Genomic DNA, 10,737 nt, shown 5'->3' on the forward strand with positions numbered 1-10,737 from the left:
AAACTGATTTTTTTAAGGATGAGCCTTTCAGAGCTCGAAGAAATGTCTAAGGTATTCCAGATGCTAACTCAGTCTTGGGAAAAGAACCACAGTGGTTAGAACTTGATTCTATCCCCCACCCCCAGTTATGTGGCTTTGAGAAAAATCTCAATTGAGAATTAGTGGTCACAGGAAAATCTCATTGACATTGGTCATTAGGTGATGACAAGGAGTGATTGTAGGTATTAAAAGACTCCCTTAAATAGAGAACTTCCTAGGTGCAGTATGCTCTCTGTACTGTAATAATACTATAGCAACTGAAATTCCTATTTTGGTCATGTATATGTCTTGCCAGCTCTGGAAGATTTGTGGAAGAAATAGTTCTGTGTTGGTAGACAGGTGACTGGATATACTGCAGAATGGTCTTCAGTTGACACATTTTTGTTCCAGTGTCCCATATTTTTGCCCCAATGTATAAAAACTTAAATATATATTATTAAATAATAGTGTATTAATTTATTTAATATAGGAATATATTAATATATATTAGAGTTTATAATATATATAAACTCTAGATTATAATTTCTAGCCTATTTTAATGTACCTGTGCCAGTTTTCATTCAAATACAGAATTGAAAACTTGGGACTTAATAGGTTAAAGCACAGTTTACATGTATCCCAAGATAATAAGCTAGAGATCAGAAGGGACAGAAACAACTCATTATATTCTGTATGTTTGGAATGAATAAAAATTAATTCCCAATAACTTAGATAGTAGAGCGTTGTGTAATTAGGACTTATATATGACCTGGTTTAAAACTCTGCCATGAAGAAACTGTTAGCACTAGAGTTTCAGCACTATGATTGCCTACCCCTTTGCAGCAACCCAATCTACATCCTGTCCTCATCCACCTTAACTTAAAAGTTAAGGTAACTTCGAAGCCTTACATTACTTTTGTGTGAAATAAGAACTATAATAATACCTTACTTAGGTATCTCACAGTGAAATTATGTAGAAAAGTACGTTAGATGATACTCAATACAGATTCCAGAAGGGTTAAGTGAGCTTCCATTCCAGAGAGCATAATAACCCTGGGATTGATATTTGGAAAGAATGTCAGCTGCTTCAACCAATTCATTGCCATTGGAAACTCATGGTCAGCTGAGATTTTTTTCAGCAATACAAATATATTTTACAGATAAAAACTAGCATAGCTTAGGGACTAAAAAATAACAAGATTCCAATTATTACAATTTACCTGCAGTTTTTCTTTAAAGCCTCATTCATATAATCACTAAAAGTACCTAAATTATTTTTCTTCTTTATTTCTCCCTCTCCCCTTTCTTTTTTTCTTTCTTTCCTCTTAAATTTTAAAGGCAGGCAAAAGTAATATTCATTTTAACTAGTAGGTTTAAGGGAAATTTATGATAGAACTTTTATTAAAATTACATATACATAGCTTGTAGTATGTCGGGAGTGGGGACTAAATTACGATTCTTGAACTGTCCTGTGACAGGCAATGCCTTTCCTGGGAACTCTCTGTGCTACCCACTGGTGGAGACAGTCCCGTTCAATAGGAGGTTTTGTGCCAGCCACACAGCTATTCAGTTCTTGACCTTGAGGTTCAGACAACAGCTGCTGGGGTCGGGGGTGGTTATAGAAAGTTATGGGTGCAAACTGATAATCATAATTGGACTGCTTATACTTACGACCTTGATGTTGCTTGCTTTGAATAAATTTTCTCACAATAATCCTTTTAGGGGCTGGGGAGATAGCTCAGATGGTAGAGTGCTTGCCTTGCAAGCACAAGGCCCTGGGTTCGATCCCCAGCACCCAAAAAAACAAAAAAAAACAATAATCCTTTTAATGATAAAACTTACATAACAAACCTTCTGAGCTGGTCATTGCACTGGAACAGAGTGCAAAAGCCCCATCTTTTTCTCTGAGTGTGTGTCTGTCTGTTTTTTCTAATCCCCCCATCATCTTTCCTCCATTTTCCTGAATTAACCACCATGTAGGTCAAGGCAGTAGTAAATGTTGATTCCTTACATGACCAGATTATATTGAGAGATTCTTTTATTTTTAATGAATATAGAGTTTTCCAGTCATGATGTTAGATTTTAACATTATGTAGGCCACATCTGTGGCTTGTTTGACATGATATTCCCTTGGTCATAACCCTTTCTCAGACTACTGTTCACGTGGAAAAACAAATTTAATTCCTAAAGATTCAATTTATTATTTTTTCCTCCTAGGAATTCACTGCCTACCTGGATATTTCTGGCCAGTGTGTTTTTTGTTCTGTGAAGAAGTTCTTTAACAGAAATTTGAAAGCTTATAGTCCCTGTTAATCAGTTCTGTCAATCTGGATTTGTTAGATTTTTTCCCCCTCCCTCAACTGTAACATTTCTGGGCTGAAGAGTCTCAATTCCCTTTCCTTTCCTCCCTTCCATCTCTTCCTCCTCCCCCGCCCGCCTGCCTACCTCCTTCATTCTTCCTTCTCCCCTTCCTCCTCCACCTCTTCTTATTTATTATAATTAAGTAGATCCTCTTACATCATTTAATCACCTACCCTCTGGTGCTTTTCAGGGTCTGAGATGTGGCGAACAGAACTGTTTGCAATTGCAGACCCCACTCCAGTTTTAGATATGCATAGGAAGGTATTTTCCATATTGGTTTTCATATCCTCAGAAGAAAGAGTACTGAAGAGGAAGGAGCATTGGACTTGGACTCAGAAACCCTAGATTTGTGTCCTTGCTCTGCTTTGTTAGCAATATGAACCTGAGTAAGTCCTTTAAAAAGGTCTGAACATCAGTTGTTTGTTCATTTATAAAATAGGGTTGTTAATATTTCCCTTATTTATCTTGTTTATCCATTTAAAACAATGAGTGACCTAGAGTAGGCTTAGGGATCATCACAGTGAACTTATTTTTTTTTCTCATTTGTGAAATGGCTGTTAGACTACAAACTCCACAGAAGCAAGAAACTTCATATTTCTTTCCCCCTTTTTCTCAGCACCTCATCCATGTAAGTCAGGGTCTCCTCCATGAAGTTGGTTTCACAGATGGAAGCTGTCTCCACTGATATTGAAACCACAGCTTGACTTTGCTTAACTTTATGACTAAGATGAAAGAACAAGCATGTTTATCAAGAGGAAGATAACACAAATCTAAAGGAAGTTATCATACTGAAGACCACAGAATCAAGATTAAACACTATCTTAATAGAGAGCAGCCCTGGGTTGCAAATAGTAAGATGAAACCTAACTGAGATAAGGAAAGTTTCCTCATTTAAGTTTAATATTAATGATAGTTAATTCATTGAGCAATTACATGTTAGGCAGCCTGCTAAATATTCTTGTTGTATAATTCTTAAGACAGTTGGATGATGCTATAGTTTGAATTGTGTGTTGGAGTTGGGGTGCTGGGGATTGAACCCAAGGCCTTGCACATGCTAGGCAAGCACTGTACCACTGAGTTGCATCCCCAACCCTAGTTTGGATCTTGAATGTCCTCCAAAGGATTGAAGGACATTGAAGGGTTAATCCCTAGTCTGTGGTGCTATTGGGAGGTCATGGAACTTTTAGGAGGTAGGGATATTGGGACCTTGGCTCCCTCCTGGTTTTTCTCTTTCCTTCCTGGCTGCTGTGATGAAAGTGGCTTTGTTCTACCACACACTTCCTGCTATGATGCTCTGCTTCACCACAGGTCCAAAGGCAGCAGAGGCAACTGACCATGGACTGAAACCTCTGAAACCATGAGCCAAAAAATAAGCCTTTCTTCCTTATGAGATGATTATCTCAGGTATTTTGTCATAGCAATGGGAAGCTAACACAGATGAGGTCAAGGTCATTATTATAAAGATTGATCAGTCATTAAGTGGTAAAACCAGAATTCTAAATTCTGAGGTTTGGTTCCAAAGCACATACTCTACTATGGACAATACTAGAATATTGTCCCCTCCAACCACATATATTCACATGCTAATGCTTAGAACCTGTAATTATATTACCTTTCATGGCAAAAGGGACTTTGTAGATGTGAGTAGGGTTGCAGACTGTTAGATGGGGAGAGTGTCTTGGGTTATCCAGATTGGATCCAATCTAATTGTATGGTCCTTAAAAGTGAGAACCTTTCCAATCTTTGGTGAGAGAAGAGAGCAGACAAAAGAAGAAAACTTTTGACGTGTGAGGAGAACTTGACCTGGAGCTGTTGGCTTTGAAGATGGAGGAAGGGGACTGTAAACCATAAAAGAGAGTATCTTCTAGAAAGCAGCATCACCCAAGCTGAGAGCTAACAAGGAAATGGGAATCTCAGTCCTACAACTTCAAGGAACTGAATTCTGCCAACAAACAGAATGAGCAAAGAAATAGACTCTTCTCTACAACCTTCAGGAAGGAGTAAACACCTTGATTTTAGCCAAGTGATACGAGATCAGACTTCTGATCTCTTAACTACAGGGCAATGATTTGTGTTAAGCCATTGTGTTTCTGGTAATTTGTTGTGGCAAGAATAGAAAAGTAATACCGTTGCTTCAGTTTCCAGCAGAAGTCTCATTGGACAACTGAGGGCTTTAATTGACCACAATTTAAATATGAAACCACATTGTCATGGTACTAAAAAAATTAAGGATTGGGAAACCCTAGTTTTCAGATCATATCTCACTGTTCTGTAGTTTGGTCCAATTTGTTTCTGGAATGTTGGACCAATTCTGAATGCCATTTTTAGAGAACCCACCCACAATCTAAAGTGCATCAAGAATTAGATCCATGTAGTGACAACTTTAAGACTGACAAAATTTTGATACGCCAGAAATTTTGATTCATTTAAAAAAAAAAATCTAACAGGGGCTAGGGATAGAGCTCAGTTGGTAGAGTGCTTGCCTGTCAAGCACAAGGCCCTGGGTTCAATCCCTAGCACTGCCAAAAAAAAACCAAAAAACAACAACAACAACAAAAAAAAACTAACAGGTATTTAGAGTTTATTTTCAGCAAAGAGTTGCATGTAGTTTTCTACTGAAATAACATTTTTTCCCTCTAGAGTCCCTGTTTTTTTGTTTTTTGTTTTGTTTCTTCAAGTCAAACACATGAGAATGTTTAATAGAAGATTTAGGCTAAACAATTCCTCTTACAAGAAGAATTTATATGACTATTACCTGAATTCTCTTATATAAACAACCAAAATTTATGGGTTGAATATTGAGTGGCTCACATTCTCTCATTTAACAATGAACAATACAAAAAACAATAAAACAGAACAAAATGAATACATTTGAGACCTACTAAATGCTACTAGCAGTTATGGAAACAAAGAAGAAAATCAAGCTCCTATGTTCATTCTTAGAACAAAACATAGAATATAAGTATTAATATTAAGTATTTTAATATCATTTGAGATGAATGCTAAGGAAAAGTAAAGCAGCTTGAGTGGAATAGTATGGTTAGAGACCACTGAGTTATCAGTAAGGCATCCTGCCAGGTCTTCCTGATAAAATTTCATGTAATAGGAGAACAGATCCAGTGAACAAACATGATGCACACATAGGTGCATATGCACATTCTTCAGGGAAAGAAAGAATGAATCTGAGTAATACATTTTAAAAAATTCAACAATGTGTATATACTACCTTTGACCATGTCCATAGAATTTTACCAATTGAATAAAGATAAAAAGAACTGTTCATATAAGCAAATATGTAACCAATGTTTCTGATTAAAATGTAATATCTACAGAAATTAGAAAATAATTATGAACAATTCTTGTGTCATTGAGAAAATCAAATCTGCGATTATAACCTATTTAGTAATTAGCAACTAGAATACTATGAGCTAAGGACAAGATTAAAAATTCCCAGTATTTCACTGTGAAAAAGATTCCCTGTTTTTTTGATTTTTTTTGCAGGTGGAAATTTTTGTAGGTGGAAATACATTTATTTAATTAGCAATTTATGCAATAACTTTTATTGCATAAAGTGCTTAACTTTTTTATTTAAATTTTTATTTTTACAGACTATTTTGATTCATTGTACACAAATGGGGTACAGTTTTTCATTTCTATGGTTGTACACAATGTAGATTCACACCATTCATGTAATCATACATATACATAGGGTAATACTTTTGGTCTCATTCTACTATCTTTCCTTCCCCCACCCACTCCCACCCCATTTTCCTCTACACCATCCAAAATTCCTTCATTCTTCTCTTCCCCTGCAGCACTCCTCTTTATTTATTGTCATCCACTTATCAGAGAAAACATTTGGCCATTGGTTTTTTTGGACTTGACCTATTTCACTTAGCACGATATTCTCCAACTTCAATTTACCAGTAAATGCCTTAATTTTATTCTCTATGGCTGAGTAATATTCCATTATGTATATATACCACAGCTTTTTTTTTATCCATTCATCAATTGAAGGGCATGTAGGTTGGTTTCACAATCTAGCAATTGTGAATTGAGCAGCTATGAACATTGATAATGCTGCGTCACTGTAGTATGCTGATATTAAGTCCTTTGGGTGTAAACCGAGGAGTGGGATAGCTGGGTCAAATGGTGGGTCCATTTTAAGTTTTTTGAGGAATCTCCATACTGCTTTCCAGAGTGGCTGTACCAATGTGTAACCCCACCAGCAATGTATGATTGTGCATTTTTCTCCATGTTCACGCCAACACATATTATTGCTTGTGTTCTTGATAATAGACATTCTAATTGGAGTTAGATGAAATCTTAGGGTGGTTTTAATTTGCATATCTCTAATTACTAGAAATGATGATCACTTTTTCATATATTTGTTGATTACTTGTATATCTCTGTGAAGTGTCTGCCCAGTTCCTTAGCCCATTTATTGAATGGGTTCTTTGTATTTTGGGTGTAAAGTTTTTTAAGTTCTTGATAAACTTTGGAGATGAGTGCTCTGTCTGAAGTGTGTGTGAAAAAGATTTTCTCCCACTCTGTAGGCTCTCTTTTCACATTATTATTATTATTTTTTTTTTTTGTGGTGCTGGAGATTTGAACCCAGGGCCTTGTGCTTATGAGGCAAGCACTCTACCAACTGAGCTATATCCCCAGCCCTCTTTTCACATTATTGATTATTTCCTGTGCTGAGAAAAAGCTTTTTAGTTTGAATCTATCCCATTTATTGATTCTTGCTTCTATTTCTTGCATTATTGGGGTCTTGTTAAGGAAGTCTGATCCTAAACTGACATGATGAAGATTCGGGCCTACTTTTTCTTCTATTTGGTGTAGGGTCTCAGGTCTAATTCCTAGATCCTTGATCCATTTTGAGTTGAGTTTTGTGCAGGGTGAGAGATAGGGGTTTAGTTTCATTTTACTGCATATGGATTTCCAGTTTTCCCAGCACCATTTGTTGAAGAGGCTATCTTTTCTCCATTATATGTTTTTGGCACCTTCATCTAGTATGAGATAACTGTACTTATGTGGGTATGTCTCTGTGCCTTCTATCCTGTACCGTTGGTCTACCTGTCTATTTTGGTGCCAGTACCATGCTGTTTTTGTTACTATTGCTCTATGGTAGAGTTTAAGTTCTGGTATTGTGATACCTCCTGCATCACTCTTCCTGCCCAGGACTGCTTTGGCTATTCTGGGTCTTTTGTTCTTCCAGAGGAATTTCATGATTGCTTTCTCTATTTCTATGAGGAATGTCATTGGAATTTTAAGTGGAATTGTGTTAAATCTTTATAGTACCTTTGGAAGTATGGCCATTTTGATAATATTAATTCTGCCTGTCTAAGAATACAGGAGATCTTTCCATCTTCTAAGGTCTTCTTAAATTTCTTTCTTTAATGTTCTGTAGTTTTCATTGTAGAGATTGTTCACCTCTTTGGTTAGATTGATTCCCAAGTATTTAATTTTAATTTTTGAGGCTATTGTGAATGGAGTTGTTTTCCTCATTTCCCTTTCAGATGATTCATTGCTTATGAATAAAAAATGCCTTAGATTTTTGTGTGTTGATTTTATATCCTGCTATTTTTCTGAATTCATTTATGAGGTCTAGAAATTTTCTGTGGAGTTTTTCGGATCCTCTGAATATAGAATCATGTCATCAGCAAATAGTGACAATTTGAGTTCTTTTTCTATTTGTATTCCTTTAATTTCTTTGGTCTGTCTAATTGCTCTGGCTAGTATTTCAAGCACAATGTTGAATAGAAGTGGTGAAAGAGGGCATTCCTGTCTTGTTCCAGCTTTTAAAGGGAATGCTTTCAGTTTTTCTCCATTAAGAATGATGTTGGGGGCTGGGGATATAGCTTGGTTGGTAGAGTGCTTGCCTCACAAGCACAAGACCCTGAGTTCAAATCCCCAGCACCACACACACACACACACACACACACACACACACACACAAATGATGTTGGCCTTGGGCTTAGCATAAATAACCTTTACAATATTGAGGTATGTTTCTACTATCCCTATTTTTTCTAGTGTTTTGAGCATGAAGTGGTGTTGTATTTTGTGAAATGCCTTCTCTGCATCTATTGAAATAATAATATTCTTAAACTTAAGTCTATTGATGTGATGAATTACATTTAATTGACTTCTGAATGTTGAATCAACCTTGCATCCCAGGGCTGAAACCCACTTGATCATGGTGCACTATCTTCTTAATATGTTTTTGATATGACTTGCCAGAATTTTGTTAAGTATTTTTGTGTCTATATTCATTAGAGATATTGGTCTAAAGTTTTCTTTCTTTGCTGTGTCTTTGTCTGGTTTTGGTATCAGAGTGATACTAGCTTCATAGAATGAATTTGGAAGGGTTCCCTCCTTTTCTACTGGTATAAGTTCTTCTTTGAAGGTCTTGTAGAACTCGTCTGACAATCCGTCTGGTCCCAGATTTTTCTTGATTGGTAGGCTTTTAATGTCCTCTTCTATTTCATTGCTTGAAATTGATCTGTTTAAATTGTGTATGTCCTCCTGGTTCAGTTTGGGAAGATCATATGTCTCTAGAAATTTGTCAATGTCTTTGAGATTTTCTATTTTGTTGGAGTATAGATTCTCAAAGTAGCTTCTAATTATGTTATATATTTCAGTGGTGTCTGTTGTGATATTTCCTTTTTCATCATGAATTTTAGTAATTTGAGTTTTCTCTCTCCTCTTTGTTAGTGTGGCTAAGGGTTTATCTATTTTGTTTACTTTTTTCAAAGAACCAACTTTTTGTTTTGTCAGTTTTTTGAATTGTTTCTTTTGTTTCAATTTCATTGATTTTGGCTCTGATTTTAATTATTTCCTGTCTTCTACTACTTTTGGTGTGTTCTGTTCTTTTTCTAGGGCTTTGAGCTGTAATGTTAGGTCATTTAGTTGTTGACTTTCTATTCTTTTCTTGAATATGCTCCATGTAATGAATTTTCCTCTTAGAACTGCTTTCATAGTGTCCCAGAGATTTTTATATGTTGTATTGTCATTCTCATTTATCTCTAAGAATTTTTTTATCTCCTCCCTGATGTTTTCTGTTATCCATGTTTCATTCAATAGCAAATTATTTAGTCTCCAGGTGTTGGAGTACTTAGTTTCTCTTTTTTATTTTGTCATTGATTTCAATTTCATTCCATTATTATCTGATAGAACACAAGGTACTACCTCTATTTTTTTGCATTTCCTAAGGGCTGTTTTGTGGCATAACATACGGTCTATTTTAGAGACAGATCCATGTGCTGCTGAGAAGAAAGTGTATTTGCTTGTTGATGTATAGAATGTTCTACATATGTCTGTTAAGTCTAAGTTATTGATTGTGTTATTGAGTTCTATAATTTCTTTGTTTAGTTTTTGTTTGGAAGATCTATCCAGTGGTGACAGCAGTGTATTAAAGTCACCCAGAATTATTGTGTTGTAGTCTCTTTGATTCCTGGAATTGAGAAGTATTTGTTTGATGTATGTTGTTTGGGGCACAAAATATTTACAATCGTTATGTCTTCCTGATTTATGGTTCCCTTAAACAGTATGAAATGTCCTCCTTTATCCCTTCTGACTACCTTTGGTTTGAAGTCCACTTTATCTGCTATAAGGATGGAAATCCCTGCTTTTTTACTGAGTCCATGTGCATGGTAGATTTTTTTCCCCATCCTTTCACTTTTAGTCTGTGGATGTCCTTTTCTATAAGATGAGTTTCTTGAAGGCAGCATATTGTTGGGTCTTTCTTTTTTTTTCTTTTTTTTTTTTTCCCTTTTTTTGCAGTTCTGGGGATTGAACCCAGGGCTTTGTGCTTACAAGGCAAGCACTCTACCAACTGAGCTATATCCCCAGCCCAATGGGGTCTTTGTTTTTAATCCAGTCTGCCAGTCTATGTCTTTTGATTGATGAGTTTAGGCCATTAACACTCGGGGTTATTATTGAGATATGATTTGTATTCCCAGTCATTTGGGCTTATTTTTGTTTTTTTAACTTGACTTGGTTTCTCCTTTGAATGGATTTTCCTTTAAATTAGTTCCTTCCTTTGCTGACCTACATTGTTATTTTTCATTTCCTCCTCATGGAATATTTTGTTGAGAATATTCTGTAGCACAGGCTTTCTATTTGTAAATTCTTTTAACTTTTGTTTATCATGGAAGGATTTTATTTCATCTTCAAATCTGAAGGTTAGTTTTGCTGGGTATAGGATTCTTGGTTGGCAACCATGTTCTTTCAGAGCTTGAAATATGTTGTTCCAGGCCCTTCTAGCTTTTAGAGTCTGGGCTGAGAAATCTGCTGCTATCCATATTGGTTTCCCCTATATGTAATCTGATGCTTTTCTCTCGCAGCCTTCAA

The sequence above is a fragment of the Sciurus carolinensis genome, chromosome 13 (assembly GCF_902686445.1).
Source record: "Sciurus carolinensis chromosome 13, mSciCar1.2, whole genome shotgun sequence".
Taxonomy (NCBI): Eukaryota; Metazoa; Chordata; class Mammalia; order Rodentia; family Sciuridae; genus Sciurus; species Sciurus carolinensis.